The 17,757-nt window shown below is 52.8% G+C and overlaps 1 long non-coding RNA gene across 1 annotated transcript; it reads left to right on the top strand.

Annotated features, from left to right (window-relative positions):
• The first annotated feature begins 4,712 nt into the window (after positions 1–4,712).
• Positions 4,713–12,172, top strand: LOC140599930 (uncharacterized). Its single transcript, XR_012003011.1, has 4 exons — positions 4,713–8,743; positions 9,522–9,627; positions 10,202–10,356; positions 11,708–12,172. It is a non-coding gene; the product is annotated as an uncharacterized lncRNA (long non-coding RNA).
• Positions 12,173–17,757: the final 5,585 nt, after the last annotated feature.

The raw sequence follows: 17,757 nt of genomic DNA, 5'->3' as shown, positions 1-17,757 counted from the left end.
TTCCAAATTCATTCTATGAGGCCAGCATCACCTTAATTCCAAAACCAGACAAAAACCCCAGCAAAAAGGAGAATTACAGACCAATATCCCTGAAGAACATCGATGCAAAAATCCTCAACAAGATAGTAGCCAATAGGATCCAAGAGTACATTAAGAAAATTATTCACCATGACCAAGTAGGATTTATCCCTGGGACACAAGGCTGGTTCAACACTCGTAAAACAATCAATGTGATTCATCATATCAGCAAGAGAAAAACCAAGAGCCATATGATCCTCTCATTGGATGCAGAGAAAGCATTTGACAAAATACAGCATGCATTCCTGATCAACACTCTTCAGAGTGTAGGGATAGAGGGAATATTCCTCAACATCTTAAAATCCATCTACAAAAAGCCCACAGCAAATATCATTCTCAATGGGGAAGCACTGGGAGCCTTACCCCTAAGATCAGGAACAAGACGGGGATGTCCACTCTCACCACTGCTATTCAACATAATACTGGAAGTCCTAGCCTCAGAAATCAGACAACAAAAAGACATTAAAGGCATTCAAATTGGCAAAGAAGAAGTCAAACTCTCTCTCTTCGCCAATGACATGATACTCTACATAGAAAACCCAAAAGACTCCACCCCAAGGTTGCTAGAACTCATACAGCAATTTGGTAGCGTGGCAGGATACAGAATCAATGCCCAGAAGTCAGTGGCATTTCTATACACTAACAATAAGATTGAAGAAAGAGAAATTAAGGAGTCAATCCCATTTACAATTGCACCCAAATGCATAAGATACCTAGGAATACACCTAACCAAAGAGGTAAAGGATCTATACCCTAAAAACTATGGAACACTTCTGAAAGAAATTGAGGAAGACACAAAGAGATGGAAAAATATTCCATGTTCATGGATTGGAAGAATTAATATTGTGAAAATGTCAATGTTACCCAGGGCAATTTACACATAATGCAATCCCTATCAAAATACCATGGACTTTCTTCAGAGAGTTAGAACAAATTATTTTAAGATTTGTGTGGAATCAAAAAAGACCCCGAATAGCGAAATGAACAAAGGGTAGTGGAAGGAGAGGTGGGCAGGGTTTGCAATAACTGGGTGATGGGCACTGAGGAGGACAGTTGATGGGTTGAGCACTGTGTGTTATACTAAATGTCCTTATATTGAAATTCAATGAAAACAAAAAACAAAATGTGAAGCAAAAATGACCATAACAGCAAACCCCCTAAAAAACAAGATCCTGGGTGTATTTTGGCCTGCTTTAAAAAAAATCTAGATCCCAAAATAAGAAAGAAACTTAAAGTGCAAGGAAAGTAATCAAAATAAGAAATATATAAAGTATATACATAACAAATAAAATTATCGCTTTATAAAAGAGAAAATAAAATATAATGAAGAAAGAACAAAATACAAAGGAAGCTAGATGCTACTTTCCCCGTAGAGCTGAGTTTTGCCAGCCTCTGTGACCAGCACTCTTGGTGGGATCCAGTGGTCTGTGTGGGTCTTCTGAAGGAGGGCCCGTGTCCTTGATTGTCAGGTGCAAACTTGCCTTAGTGGAGATGCACCTGCAGGGCTCAGAGGCTGGGCTCGGTGTAAGCACCTCTGGCCTCCACCACGTGGCACTTTGCTGCTCCCTGAGGACTCTCAGTGCTGATGGGAAAGATGAGTGTAAGGGCCCTGGGTTCCTTGTCCCTGGAGCTGAAGATCCCGCCCCCCAATCTACAGTGAGCCTTCACAGAAGAGCCATCAAGACCTCTTGTCTCTGCAGTTTGTGTCAGAACTCTGCGTTCACCCTGCCTGTGTCCAAACTTTTTTTTTTAATTCACCTAAGACGCAGGACTGAGTTTCAAAATTTAGGGGTGCCCCTGGTGGAGACCTGTGTTCTTCTGGCCTGGGAAGGATTATCCACTTCTCCAGTAGGTGTAGCATTAGGGGACAAGGGGCAGCCAGGAGGAATGTGTGCTGAAGGGACCCGACTGGCCAGGCGGAAGGCCCTTCATGGGCATCTGGTCATGGTGGGTGGGAACGCTTGTGTGTCAGGTGCGTGCTGGTGTCACCTGTATGTCGGCCCTGGGAGCCCCAGAGCTGAAGCTCAAGAGCACCTCATCTGCAGAGACTGAGGGAAGGCGTCTCCTGGAATCCCTAGGGGTGACCCCGTGCAGGGTATTGGGCGGCTCTCCAATGTCTGCCTCCTGCCTGGCTCCTACCTGTGGGGCTGGAGCTCAAGGACCTGGGAAGGCGGGGCACCCCCACTGAGGGCCGCAGACTTCCCTGTGGTCAGCGTCCTAAATGCAGAGCATTTCAGGAGTGGGTGCACCCCCAAAGTGAGCTCCAGGGGCCAAGTCCTTATTGGAGCTGATGGCGGAAAAGGCCCATGGGCATCGCTAGGTGCACCTTGCAGGGACTTTGTTCTTCCTACATTGCAGATGGTCGGTCACCAGGCAGTGCCTGCAGAGGACTAGCACCAGGACCGGGAGCAGCCCTCCAGCCCCTGGAGGATGTCTACCAGCCCCGTGGACCTGGTCCCTAGTTCTCAGGCTGGGCTGGAACCATAGGATCATTTGGAGAATTTCTACTTGGGTGGTCGGTGGGGTGAGGTGGTCCGTACCGATTCAAGGCACTTGGTCCCTGACTCCAAGGCCACAACCCACAGCCATCCTGCCAGCTCTACCCGGACACTTTCTCCTCCAGGCTCATTCCAAGCATGGCGGCTATGGTTTGTGCAGATGCCAGGGCCCCTGGAAAGCTCAGGCATAGGGATGGCTCAGGCCACCCAAGAGCAGGACAGGCTCCAGGGCTGATGTGTGGCCTTGAGACCCAGTGTGGCTGCAACCCCGGTCGTACCTCCCCAACGTGGGTGTAGATGTGTCATAGCTGAGGGTCCAGGGACCTCTCCCCAACAGTCTAAGATAGCAGTCCTCCCACATCAGCAAGTGGGCCATGCTTCCCTGGGGTTTCCCTAGACCTAGCTGAAGCCATATCTGTCCCGAGGCGACCCTGGCCAGACACCATGGATTCTGGCGTTGCAACCCATTCTGTTCCGGGGAGGGAACTGGACCTACCCACTGTGTCTATGGAAACTATTGGTGGAGGGAGTCTAGAATCCGCTCTACCTACAGCTAGGTCCACACATTCCCCACTCCATGGAGCCAGATGCACATAGGAAGGGACATCCTGAGGTGGTTGGGTGGCCTAGTTGCTTGGGTGTTAGCCTGGACTCAGGTCATGTTCCCAGGGTCCAGGAAGGAGCCTCATGTGGGGCTCTCTGTTCAGCGGGAGCCTGCTTCTCCCTCTTGCCCCTGCCTGTGCTTACAGAACTAGAAATAATCTGGATTAATTATAAAATACATATATTTTTAAAATATATACATTTTAAATACAGATAGTACAGTGTGAAAAATATAAACCAGAAGATTCAAGACACAATGGTGAGCAAAATGGATGTATGAATAGCTTTATCAATCTGTTAAAAATGTTCAAATTTACGGTTTTAAAACCACTTGGATCTAAATATTAATCAAAGATACTATAGAAAGAGAAGATCAACATTAAAATAACCTTTGGGTTCTTGTGTTTCTTGGGCTAGAAGAGAGCTCTCGATTAATTTTAGATCTGAGTAACCAATTTGAAGAAAAGGGAAACGGATGTGTGTAAATTCCAAACTAATACAGAGGCAAAAGTAAGATGACTCCTAACTCTGGGAAAAGAACTAGGGGTGGTGGAAGGGGAGGAGGGTGGGGGGTGCTGGTGACAGGGTGACGGGCAATGAGGGGGGCAGATCTGTCCATATAAACTTGGCAGGCCAGAAAGTTCTGGAAGGAAATATTCAATGTACTGAATGGGAAAAGTATGCAGCCACACACTTTCGTTATACAACAAGGCTGTCAGTCATTCAGGATAGAAGGAGAGATTAAGAATTTCCCAGAGAGACGACAAATAAAGGAGTTCATGACCACTAAACCAGTCCGGCAAGAAATTTTTAAGGGGGACTCTTTTAGTGGGGCGGGGGGGAATGCCAAAAGCAACAAAGACTAGAAAGGACCAGAGAACATCACCAGAAACACCAACACTACTGGTCACCCCAAGGCACTCAATTCATGTTTCAATAATCTCTCAGAATGTACATGGACTAAAGGCCCCAATTAAAAGATCTAAGGTACCAGAGTGGATTAAAACACAAGATCCGGAATGTCTGGGTGGTTCAGAGATTGAGTGTCTGCCTTCAGATTAGTTTGGAATTCTTTGTGTGCGGCCTGCTTCTCCCTCTGCCTATATCTCTGCCTCTCTCTGTCTCTGTCTCTCTCTCTTGCTCTCTCTCTCTCTCTCGGTCTCTGGCTCTCCCCCTCTCTCTCATGAATACATAAATAAAATCTTTAAAAAAAAAAAACCAATCCATCGATATGATGTCTACATACCCTAACTTTAGACCTAAGAAAATGGAGGTCCAGGACAGGATGGTTTCCCAGGGCATCTACTGGACATTTAAAGAAGAATTAATACCTATTCTTCTCAAACATTTCCAAAACATAGAAATTGAAGGAATACATCCAAACTTGTTCTATGAGGCCAGCATTACGTCGGTCCAAACCAGAAAAAAAAGAAAAAAAGAAAAACACGAAAAAGGAGAATGACAGACCAATACTCCCAAAGAAACATGGATGCGAAAATTCTCAGTAAAATACTAGCAAATCAAATTCAGCAGTATATTAAAAGAATTATTCACCACAATCTGGTGGGATTTATTCGTGGGTTGCGAGGCTGGTTCAATTTTCACAATTCAATAAACATGATACGCCATATTAATAAAAGAAGGGATAAGAACCGTATGATCTGTCAATAGATGCAGAAAAAAACATTTGACAAAATACAGCATTTTTTCTTGAAAACAAAAAACTCTCAGCAAGGTAGGGATAGAAGGGACATACCTCAGCATCATAAAGGCCATATACCAAATATCCACAACAATATCATGCTCAGGGGGCAAAAACATTATCCTGTAAATAGAAAACCAAAAGACATCACCAAGAAAATTGCGAGAAGTAAAAAAAACTGCAAGAAATGAACACGAATTTGGAATACTTGCAGGATATGAAATTAATGTGGAGAAATGTGTTGCATTTCTATGCAACAATAATTTCTATGCGGCTTCACAGGAGCTGCCGGGAGCCGCCTGGGAGGCGCCTGGGTGTCATTGGAAAGAGAAATTGAGGATTCAATCTCCTTCACAATAACACCAAAAGCAATAAGATACATAAGATTCAGCCTAACCAAAGAGGTGAATGCCCTGTGCTGTGAAAACTATAAAATATTGATGAAAGAAATTGAAGATGACAGACACAAAATGCAAAAACATTACATGTTCAAGGACTGGAAGAACAAATATTGCAAATAAGGTTATACTACTCAAAGCAATCTGCACATTCAATGCAATTGCTATCAACATAGCAACAGCATTTTTCACAGAGCCGGAACAAATAGCCCTAAAATTTTTATGGAACCACAAAAGACTGAAAATAGCCAAAGATACGTAGAAAGAGAAAATCAAGGCTGGGGGCACCACAAATTCAGACTTCAAGTTATATTACAGTTTTCTAGTGATCCAAAGAGTATAGTGCGGGCACAAGAAGAAGACACCTAGATCAATAGAAGAGAATGGAAAACCCGAAACAAGATACAAACCTGTAACTCTGGGCTGAATTAATACTTGACAAAGCAGGAAAGAATATCCAATGGTTAAATGACAGTCTCTTCAGCAAATGATGTTGGGAATACTAGACAGCCACATGCAGGAGAATGGGATTGGAACACTTTCCCACACCATGGATAAAAAAAATAAATTCAAAAGGGATTGAAGACCTAAATGTGAGACCTGAAACCATAAAAGGAAGAAAAGATAGGCAGTGACATCTTTGACTTGGCCATAGGATCTTCTTTCTAGATATGCCCCTGAGACAAGGGAAACAGAAGCAAAAATAAACTGTTGGGACTTCATCAAGACAAAAAGCTCTGCACAGTGAAGGAAACAACCAAAGCTAAGAGGCAACTTACAGAATGAGAAAAGATATTTCTAAAAGACAGATCCAATAAAGGTTTAGTATCCAAAATGTAAAGCTCCACATTCAAAACCTGAATTATCCAACTGAACATGGGCAGAAGACACGAATGGACATTTTCTCTAACATGACATTCAGATGGCCACCAGACACATGGAAAGACACTCAATGTCACCCATCATCAGGGAAACGCAAAATCAAAACCACAATGAGATATCACCTGACACTTGCCATAATGGCTAAAAGAAACAGCACAGGAGACAACAGCTATTGGTGAGGATGGGGAGAAAGGAGAACCCTCCTACACTACTGGTGGGAAAGCAAACAGATGCAGCCACGATACAAAAATAGTATGGAGGTTCCTCAGGTTAAAAATAGAACTACCCCAAGACCAGAAATGCACAACTACGTATTTACGCGAAGGATACAAAAGTACACATTCGAAGGGGGATATGATTTTCTTCATGAGCTTTGCAGGTGATTGGACCCGTCTTCCCGGGTCTCCCAGGTCACTAAGCCACGCTCTCCTTGGACACTCATGTCCCTGCGGACATGCCCAGCAGAGGGCGGTCAAGAGCGAGGGGAAGCCGCTGGAGCCGGTCTGAGCACAACAGGAGGAGCTCTGACGGAGCCCGCATTCTTCTCCCCGGGGTAGGCCTGAATCCGTACGAGGCTGCGGAGGGCATTGCCTCCGTGGCCCAAGGACGTGGTAACACACGCACTTGCCCCGAATGGTCCACGTCCACGGGTGCTCTGCGTTCTTTCCTTCAAGGTTGTTGCTCATTCGTGCCCACAGGCTAACCATCGAGGTGCCACCCATCCGCACACGGAGGACGATGGCTGGCGCCCAAGGTCCCGCTCATAGGCCTCCTATCTAAGGGGTCTGATTTCCGTCTCCTGCCTGGCTGGCCAGTGCGGCTTCACAGGAGCTGCCGGGGAGCCGCCGGGGAGCCGCCTGGGAGGCGCCTGGGTGTCATTGGAAACTGCTTCCCCAGATTCCGAGGCTGCCTCCAGACCAAACTGAGAGGCTGACCAGTCCAGATTGGCGGGCCCAGGGTTCAAAACCCACGGGGACCTCAAAGTACATGTTTGTTAAAAAAATACATCCATATATATATATATGAATGTATGTATATAATTTGGAGAAATATATACATATGTATCTCGAAATTACAAAGTCATTGCTACAAATACACCTAAAAAGGAAAAGTGGAACACTCCCAATGAAAAATGACCAAAGTGAAAAGAAATAAACCACACAAGTTTAACTGGAACAAGTAAAAAATAAAGGAAAAAAATTAAAACGGCTTTCCAGGGAGGCGAAGCAGGAGGCTGGTGCCGGGCGGCCAAGGCGGCCAGAGTTCCACAACCTCGGGCCGGAATCCTGAGCGATTGTACGAGGGCCACGAAGGGGTCCGGGCAGAGACACGGTGCACAGGGCCTCCAGGGCGCGTCTCTGTGTCAGAGCTGAGATCCCGAGCGGCCTGAGGGTGCCGGGAAGGCGCCCGTCAGCCCAAGGGCAGGGGGCGGACCCATCCGACGCAAGCCAAGCTCCAACTCTTGCTTCGGGTGGTCCCGAGGCCCCCGTCCCGGAAGACCTCCCTGGTCCCCCCGAGGTCCGCCCCACGGAGGGCAGGGCCACCCAGGAAGCTGTGGGAAGGCCGAGGGGTGGGCCATCCTGGGGCGGGGCCACCCAGGCCGTGGGAAGTCCCGCGCTGCCGCATCCTGCCCAGTCGACCTGCGGGCGCCTGAGAGCGAGCTCCTCCTGCAGCATATGGCTTCCAGCGGCACCCCCGGCGGTGAGTGGCCATCGCGGGGATGCCCCAGGGGCTCTGACGACTTTCCAGGCTTAAGCACAAGAGAAGTCACCACCCGGATCGCTGGGACGCCCGTGGGAGGGCGGGGCTCCCCTGGGGTCTGGGCAAAGGGGCTGGAGAGAGGCTTGCATAGGGCTGCCGGCGGAGGGAACCCTGGACTGGGCCGAGATTCCCAGCAGGAGTCCCGCTTCTGTAAGGCTGCCAGCTGGATCTCGGGGCGCAGAAATTGGGTCAAGGTGGATCACTTCTTAGACGAGTTGACCACTGTAGAACTTTCACCTCGAGGGACCCACGGTGGGCATGGGTTTTCGCATGTTCCCTTGAGGTTTCCTGGTGGACATATGGTCCTCTTTGGTTTTCCCGACGGGCTTTCCACCCCGCCCCACCACCTCTTCAAACCCGACGCCCACCGGAACCCCCACCCAGGGTCTTCTCCATACCTTGGCCTGGAATCACATACCTAGCTCAAGGCTGCCCTTTCCCTAGATCCTTGACAATCACCCATTCCCAAGGGCAGATGCGGAACGGCCTGCCGTTGTCCAGTGGAACAACCCCCTCAGGCTTAGGTGGGTCCATGAGTGGCAAAGGGATGGGTGCCCCTGGATGGGGACGTTTTCGACATCCCAGACACAGAGGCTCTGAGAGCACATCGCCGGTCGATGCTCCTCTGAAAGCCTTCCTCCCGTCGCTGCTCTCTTCCCCACACAGGCCCACTCCCACGAGCACCCCGACGAAGGAGGCTCGTGTTGACGGCAAGCCAGAAGGGGGCCCTGCAGGCATTCTTCCAGGAGAACCCTTACCCCGGCATCACTGCCAGAGAACACCTGGCCCGAGAGCTGGCCATCTCCGAGTCTAGAATCCAGGTAGGCAGCCCCAGTGCTTTTCTCATGGACTCTGGGGGAGGAAGAATGCACACACATGGGGCTAGGTGATTGCCCGTCCTTCTGCGTGGTCAGCTGGGGAGCTCAGAACCTATGGCCTGGGCTGTGCGGGCCCTAGGAGACCTTGCCCTTGGAGGTCCTTCCAAGACCTTCACTCAAGGGACGAGGGAACACTGGGGCCCAAGGCCTGAGGCCTGACGACAGGTCCATGCCCATGGGCTGAGTGTCCCCAGAGATCCTGTGTCCTGACCAATCACTTTCCCACATGAAACACTGTGAGTCCTCCTACAGGGGTGGGGAAGAGACACATAGAGACGCACGTATGCCTATCCATGACGGCACACCTGTCTTTTCCCTCCAGTGGAGAGGAAGCCTAGCCTGCGCACGGGTCCATTGGTGAGGAGAATGACACCCGTTTCCAGTGTCTTCTTGGTCAGTCAAAGTGTCCTCAGCTCCCTACAGGGGACTTCAGCAGGAGCTCCATCCTCTGCCCATGCGGATGACCAAAGAAGAAATGACTCTTGTCCCCATGCCATCTGTTGTAGGTTTCCCTACAGTTCCCGTTCCTCAGGTTAGACCAACGCCTACTTCCTCGTACACCAGAGGGCCATGCAAATAGCACGTGCCACTGGAGGCACCAAGCCAGCTCTGGCTTTCCCTGGGTTGTTGGTTGGTCTTGGGGCCTCGTGTCCCTGCCACATGTGTGGGGTTTCCTGCCCTCCCGCGTTACCTGAACGTTGCTTCTTCTTTTGCCCCTTAGGTCTGGGTCCAAAACCAGAGAACGAGACAGCTAAGGCAGAGCCGCCGACTGGACTCCAGAATTCCCCAAGGAGAAGGGCCACCGAATGGAAAGGGACAGCCTCCAGGTGACTCCCCGGCACCCAAGAAGGGTCCCCTCCTGAGCCACTCCTTGACACAGGGAGTGTGACCTGTGTGCTGACCTGGCTGTGGCAGAAGCCTCAGGAAGGACCCCAAGCTCTGCTCTCAGGCTCTAGCCACCCTTGTGACCCCAGATGGCGACACCCCGCCTGCCATTCCTGGGCAGGCAGCAGGCGGGCTGTTTCTGGGTCAGGAAGTATCTGCATCTTCCTGTCCTGAACCTGCTAGCCAGGACACAGGCCTCTTCTTCCATCAGCTCACCATTGTTATTCAAAGGCTGGCTCTGGGACTCACTCCAGGCTCTGTCTCCTTGGCCTCAGGGAAGGAGAGCCTATGAAGACAGAGAACATGGAGAAAAGCTCTCTCTCTCTCTCTCTCTCTCTCTCTCTCTCTATCTCACACACACACACACACACACACACACACACACACACACACGCAGTCATATGAATTCAGACACCGTCACACACCATCACACACACCCTGACACCCACTTCTGTCTCCACACTGGCTGTGCTATTGGCGTCCGAGCCCTCCTCTCCAACCTTGTTCTCTCTTTAGGACGTGTCCCGAAGGAAGGCAGGAGAAAACGGACATCCATTTCTGCATCCCAAACCAGTATCCTCCTTCAAGCCTTTGAGGAGGAGCGGTTTCCTGGCATTGGTATGAGGGAAAGCCTGGCCAGAAAAACAGGCATTCCAGAAGCCAGAATTCAGGTGAGTTTTTACAGAGTGTCACGGGCGTTGTTCCCTGTGGAAGGGAAGGTATCCCTTCCATGGTGCTGGAGAGACGTGGGCTCCTGGGGAGGGGCTACCCGCGGGGTGTGTGGCAGAGACACCAAGGGCAGAGTGTTGACCAAGCCTGGAAGAACCCGTCCAAAGGAAGAATTTCCAAACTCAATGTTGGTTAGCACACATGCTTGTAGAAATGGTGACCGGACCAAAGTGGGAATATGTCCAAGTTGGCCCCTCTCGAGAGAAGCCATAGTCTCAGCGGCTTCAAACTCAGCCCAATTATCCATGGAGTATGCCCCCAAGATGCCATTAGTGTGCGTGGGCTTGCCGTCCTTTGTGTGGAGACCGGTGTGATGCTGCCCTGGGCCTCAGGACCATGGGGCTAAAACGGATCCTGCCCAGGAGCCACACCTTGTGTGGATAACCTAATCAGCCGGGATTACAGGCCCTAATCCAGGTGAGGGAGAGGATTCAGGGAGCCCAGCTGTGTGCGGCTCTTCTGCCTTAGTTCTGCACACAGCGCTTTACGGGATGGGAGGTGTGAGGCAGCTTCAGGGAGATATAGGCAGATTCTCTGAAAGACTCTTGGTTGGTGCAAGAGCGTGAGGAGGCTGCTTCAGGGGGCACGCCTTGGCTTTCCTCTGACGCGTCTTTTCCAGGATCAGAAGGGAAACTCCAGGAGCTCACCTGAGCTCCTCTTTTCCTCCAGCCAGGACGGGAGGGAGGGCCGATGCAAACGTAGCTGTTCTGGATGTGGAAGACTGGCTGCCCACGCCTTTCGCTCGGCCCATCACAGATGTGCCTGCAGTCCGACCACGTAGCCATGAGTCCAAGGCTCTGAGGCAGAGGATGTGGTTTTCCACACGTTCACACCCAAGAGTAGATGGGGGCAGAGGTGTTGAGGCAGCCGGGAGCAGACCTCAGGACGTGGACTATCCTGGGTAAAGTGGGGCAGGCCGTCGGATGAGTCTCGGTCCCAGGACTCAGGGCACGGCTGATCCCCAGGCCGCAATTGGCAAAGAAGGCGAGGGCAGGGCAGGGAGCGAAGAGCGGCAGAAGCACTTGCCAGGCAAAGTGACACAGGCCCAGTATGCTCCCGGCTAGGTAGCCAAGGTTGCCCAGGGCATGCACATGGTTTTCGAGGGCCCATGGAAAGGTAGGGACAGCCGTGGCCTGAGGTTCAGCCCCAACCATTCACTGCGTCTTTCCTGGAGAGAGCACAGGGTGGGGTGGGTGTGTGCGGTGGGTGAGGTGGGACAGGGCAGGTCACGGGCAAGCCGACTTGGCATCCCGTCCTCCTTCTGATGGCCACAACCCCTATTGTCTGTCCCAGGTTTGGTTTCAGAACAGAAGAGCTCGGCACCCAGGGCAGAGCCCAAGTGGGCCCGAGAATGCTTTGGCGGCAAACCACAAACCCAGTCCTCGCGGGACGGTCCCATTGGACCAAAGCCACCTGTGGAGGGTCCCCAGGAGCTCTCCAAATCTGGCTCCCTTTGATCCTTTGGCAAGCATGCAGACGCAGGCTGCAGGGACACCTCCTGTCTCCTCCGTGGATGTTGTCCCTCCAGTTTCCTGTGGGGGCTTTGGGCGCCTGATTCCGGGGGCCAGCCTGGTCCCACCCACCTTAGGTGGGCAAGGAGGAAACACTGCTGCTCCCAGAGACCTGGGGAGCCGATCCTGCCCAGGACTGACTCGAGGAGGGGGCCTCTCACCAGGTCACGCTGACCTTGGCCTCCCCTCCCCTGGGAGATGCCAGCAGCCGAAAGAGCACCCCAGCAAGGCGCCCCTGCTCTTACAAGTTGGCCCGCGGCCTTCACCTGCTGATCCCCCTCAACACTGGGGTCATGCAGGTCCCTCGGGCACCGATCAGGCCATGCCGAGGAGGGGCCAAAGTTCCCAGGCAGTCATGGGCACAGCAGGGTCCCAGGATGGGACAGGGCAGCAGCCCGCCCCCGGGGAGAGCCCCGCTTGGTGGCAACAGCCTCCCCCTCCTGCAGGGCCATGTGTCCCGCTGCCCCCACAACACCAGCTGTGTACGGACACCTCCAGTTTCCTGCAAGAGCTTCTCTCAGCCGATGAGATGGAAGAAGATGTACACCCCTTGTGGGTGGGGCCTCTGCGGGAGGAAGAACCTCCAGGACCCCTGGAAGCACCCCTCAGCGAGGACGATTATCACGCTCTGCTGGAAATGCTACAGGACTCCTTGTGGCCTCAGGCCTAGGATCAGGGAGGCCCTGTCCTCCCCACGCCCAACCCATTCATTCAGGCATCCAGGGGAACATGGGGCCCTAGCGTGACTCAGAGGAGGGGGAACCCACAGTTCAGCCAGGGGCCCGATGGAGCCTGAGGCCAGGAGGAGCAGCCATCATGCTCCAGGTCTGGACTGTGTTGCCCAGGGACACGGATGCATCTAGGCTGTCAGGGTGGGAATGGCCTAAGGGGCAAAGCCTGGGGTCTCCCCCGTCAGCCTCCTGTCCCAGGCTACGGCGGGAATGTCCTGGGGCCTTGGCCTGGCATCTTGCCAGAGCACTGCCAACGGTCAGCAAGTGGCAGCCAGAGGGGTGGCCACAGGCACTCGGGGCGGTCAGTGTGAGACGGTCCCACGGGGGTGCGTTCCAGAACCTCAGCCGTGTGTGTGCCTTTGTGCATGTGCATGTGTTTTCCTTCTGTGGGACCCATCAGCAGGACCCTGGATCCTTAAGGATCCCTGGCTCTTCAGGAAGCAGCAGACGTTAGCGGTCAGCCTGTCACAGGTCTTCCCTCAGCCGGGTCACCCCTCTTCCCTGCCAAGAGTCACTTGAGGAAACCTCATCCCGGCTGTTCAAGCTCCATGGGATGACCCATGGCTACAATAAACATCTCTCTGCCTCCCCCGAGCCATTTCGTGGTGTCATTTGTCCCCTGGGCCTTCGGTCTCCCTTCATTCCTGCCTGTCTTGCAACATTCGCAATGCTTCCCGTGCTTGTGCCCGAAACGGGCTGTGGAGACACTATGACGCCCACCTACAGCTCCCAACTTGGCACAGACACACGCACAGGCCTCACTCACCCTCCCCACACACAGCCACCACACTGGATGGAGGCGCTGCTTGTGTGAGCACTCCTCCAAGGGGTCGACGGGGACGCCCAGGGACACACACTCCACGCACGCAATCTTGCCATGGTGGTGTCAGCTGAGGCCTGATTCACCCCTAACCCCGATCCTCTTGGGCGGGCAGTGAATCTCCCCACTCCTCCCTCATGGTCGCCTCCTCCCTCTAGCCTTGTCTCCCTCTATTTCTCTAAATCTCTCTCTCTTTCTCTCCTCTGTCTCTCACTCTGTCTCTCTGTCTCTCTGTCTCTCTCTGTCTCTCTGTCTATCTCTGTCTCCTGACCCCTCTACCTCATTTTCTCTCACAGGTAGACACACACAGAGGTCACACTGTCACGGGAGCTTCCTTTGCAACTTATTGTCTGGTCATTGAACCTCAGGAAAGGAATGTCGGTGGAAAATTTGGAAGAATAGGGGAGTGGGGGCGGGGTCGGTCCCTTCGGGTTTACTATGCCCCTGACATGGCCCTCACGCCTTGGAGATGAGAGCTGACATCCTCGTCTGAGGCCTCCGGATCCAACACGTAAGTTTCAGCGTTTGCGAGGAAGCGGAGTTCTGAGAGGTGGCCCTTATACCCCAACCTCTCTGCCTCCCCTAGTCACCTCTGTGCACATATACGTGTCCACCATTATCTGTATCTGCATTTCCTTTTCTGTGAAATGCTTTAGAGATTTATGGGGGTGCATGGTGAGAGAGAGCGAGCGAGAGAGCTCGTGCACTGGCAGGAGAGAAGCAGGACCCCACTGAGCAGGGAGCCCCACTTGAGGCTCCATCCTGGACCCTGGGATCATGACCTGAGCCCAGGTGGACACCCAAGCGACGGGGCTGCACAGGCACTCGAGATGTCCCTTTCTATGTGCATCTGGCTCCATGGAAGGGATTGTGTGGACCTGTCCATAGGTAGAGCCGATGCTAGACGCCCTCCACTCATAGTTTCCATAGACACAGTGGGTGGGTCCGGCCGCTTCCCAGAAGGGAATGGGTTGCGACGTCGGAATCCATGGTGTCTGACGAGGGTGGCCTCAGGACAGATGGGGCTTTCACTAGGTCTAGGGAAACCCCGGGGAAGCATGGCCCCCTTGCTGAGGTGGGAGGACTGCTCTCTCAGTGTGTTGAGGAGAGGTCCCTGGACCCTCGGCCATGGCACGTCTACACCCATGTCGCGGAGGTACGACCGGGGTTACACTCACACTGGGTCTCAAGGCCACACGTCAGCCCTGGAGGCTGTCCCGCCCACGGGTGGCCTGGGCCATCCCTATCCCTGAGCTTTCCAGGGGCCCTGGCATCCATGCAAACCATAGCCACCACGCTGGGAACGAGCCTGGAGGAGAAGGTGTCCAGGTGGGAGCTGGCAGGATGGCTGAGGGTCGTGGCCTTGGAGGCAGGGACCAAGGGCCTTGAACTGGTAAGGTCCACCTCACCCCCACTGTCCACCCAAATGGGAATCCTCCAAATGATCCTATGGTTCCGGCCCAGCCTGAGAACTAGGGGCCAGGGTCCACGGGGCTGGTAGACATCCTCCAGGGGCTGCTGGAGGGCTGCTCCCCGTCCTGGTGCTAGACCTCCGCGGGCACTGCCTGGCAACCGACCACCCACAACGTAGTCAGAACAAAGTCCCTGCAAGGGCACTTAGCGACGCCCGTGGCCCTTTGCCGCCATCAGCTCCAATCAGGTTTTGGCCCCTGGAGCTCCCTCGGGGGCGCACCCACTCCTGAAAGGCTCTGCATTTAGGACACCACCCGCAGGAAAGTCTGCGGTGCCCTCGGTGGGGGCCCCCCGCCCTCCCAGCTCCTTGCACTGCAGCCCCAAGCAGACGAGCCCGGCAGGAGACGGACGTCGGAGAGCTGCCCGCTGCCATGCACGGGGTCATCCTTAGGGATCCCAGGAGACGCCTTCCCTCCGTCTCTGCAGATGAGGTGCCCTTCAGCTACAGCCCTGGGGCTCCCAGGACCGACACACAGGCACCACCCGCACGCACCTGACACACACGCGCTCCCGCCCACCGTGACCAGATGCCCATGAACGGCCATCCGCCCGGCCAGACGGGTCCCTTCAGCACACGTTCCTCCCGGCCGCCCCTGTCCCCTTGTGCTTCACCTAATGCGGAAGTGGAGGAGACACTCCCGGGCAGCAAGAGCACAGGTCTCCAACAGGGGAGGCCCTATATTTTGGGGTTTTGAAACTCAGTCCTGCGTCTGAGATTAAATTAAAAGAAAAAAGAAAAAAACCTCGGACACAGGGAGGGTGAATGCAGGGTTCTGACACAAACTGCAGAGACAAGAGGGCTTGATGGCTCTTCTGTGAAGGCTCACTGCATCTGGGGAGCGGGATGTTCATCTCCAGGAAAGGAAACCAGGGCCCCCAAACTCATCCCACCCATCAGCACTGAGAGCTCTCAGCGAGCAGCTTGTCGCCGCCTGGTGGAGACGAGAGACGCTTACACTGAGCCCTGCCTCCGAGCCCTGCAGGGGTATCTCCACTAAGGCAAGTGGGCACCTGACAATCAGGGGAACGGGTCCTCCCCCAGAAGACTGGCACAGACCACTGGCTCCCACCAAGAGTACTGATCACAGAAGCCTGCAAAGCTTCAGCTCTACGGGAAAGTAGGATCTAGCTTCCTTTGCACTTTGTTCTTTATTATTTTTTATTAATTTTCTTCTTTATAAACTCCTAATTTTAATTGTTATGTACATATTTTGTATGTCTCTTATTTTGATTACTTTCCTTGTACTTTAAGTTTCCTTCTTATTTTGGGATCTAGATTCTTTTTAAAAGCAGGCCAAGAATCTGGAGGGGCAAGATGGCGGGAGAGTAGGGTCCCCAAATCACCTACCCCACCAAATTACCTAGATAACCTTCAAATCATCCTGAAAATCTACGAATTCGGCCTGAGATTTAAGAGAGAGCAGCTGGAATGCTACAGTGAGAAGAGTTCGCGGTTCTATCAAGGTAGGAAGACGGGGGAAAAAGAATTAAAGAAAAAAAAGGCATCCAAGGAGGAGGGACCCCGCAAGGAGCCGGGCTACGGCTGGGGCGAGCGCCCCCAGGACAGAAAAGCTCCGTCCTGGAGAAGCAGGAGCTGCACCAATCTTCCCGGGCTCAAAGGCACTCGCAGGGAGTTAGAGCAGGACCCCAGGAGGGCGGGGATACCCTCAGGCTCCCTGGGACAGTAACACAACAACTGCGCCCCGGGGAGAGTGCGCCAAGCTCCCTAAAGGGCTGCAGCGTGCACACGGCTGGACCCGGGCGCAGCTCCCAAGGGGCTCAGGTGGCAGCTCCGCGTGGAAGGGCCTGTGTGGCCCCGGGAGCAGCTCAGGGGCGGCACAGGCAGAGGCTACGTGCAGAGGGAGCTGCGCGGCCGGAAGCGTGATTCCAGCAGTGCAGGCCCGGGAGGACAGGGCGCGGGGGACACAGCCCACGATCTGGCGCTCCCCCCGGAACAGGCAGAAGCCGGAAGGGCCCAGGACAGCAAGGACACTCCTACCGCAGTGCGGCCCTGAGCTGAGCAGATCAGCAACCGTGCCCCCAGAGCATCCAGGCCCCTGCAGACAGGGAGCTCCATAGTTACTGCAGGAGCTAAATCCAGGTCTCCAAAGCTGGCTGCCACCACTGTTGTTGTTCCTCCTGGGGCCTCACAGGATAAACAGCCCCAACTGAGCCTCACAGTGGCCTCACCTGATAAACGGCTTACACATCTTTCACTGAGACCTGCACCAGGCAGGGGACTGAGCAGCTCCCCCAAATGGTAACACCTGAAAATCAGAACAGCAGGCCCTCCCCCAGAAGACCACCTAGACCAACAGGGGAAAAACAAACTATTGACCAACCAACACTGGAAAGTTCCAGAGGAAGTCAAGGGATTTACAGTACACAGAATCCAGGATACTACCCCTTGTTTTCTGTTTTCTAATTTCTGTTTACTTACCCCCCCTTTTTTTCTTTTCTTTTTTCCTGTTTTTATCTTTTTTGCTTTTTTCTTTTATTCTTTTTCTTTTCTCCATTCTCTTCTCTCCTTTTCTCCTTTTCCCAATAAAACGTGTTTCTGGTCACTCTACACAGAGGAAAATAACTAGAAGGAAAACCTGACCTCAAAAGAAAGAATCAGAAACAGTCCTCTCTCCCAAAGAGCTACAAAATCTGGATTACAATTCAATGTCAGAAAGCCAATTCAGAAACACTATTACAAAGCTACTGGTGTCTCTAGAAAAAGCATAAAGGACTCAAGAGACTTCATGACTGCAGAATTTAGATCTAATCAGGCAGAAATTAAAAATCAATTGAATGAGATGCAAT

The sequence above is a fragment of the Vulpes vulpes genome, chromosome 8 (genome assembly GCF_048418805.1).
Source record: "Vulpes vulpes isolate BD-2025 chromosome 8, VulVul3, whole genome shotgun sequence".
In the NCBI taxonomy this organism is placed as follows: Eukaryota; Metazoa; Chordata; class Mammalia; order Carnivora; family Canidae; genus Vulpes; species Vulpes vulpes.
Note: the sequence above shows the minus strand (reverse complement) of the source record. Positions and strands in the feature narration are given on the sequence as shown.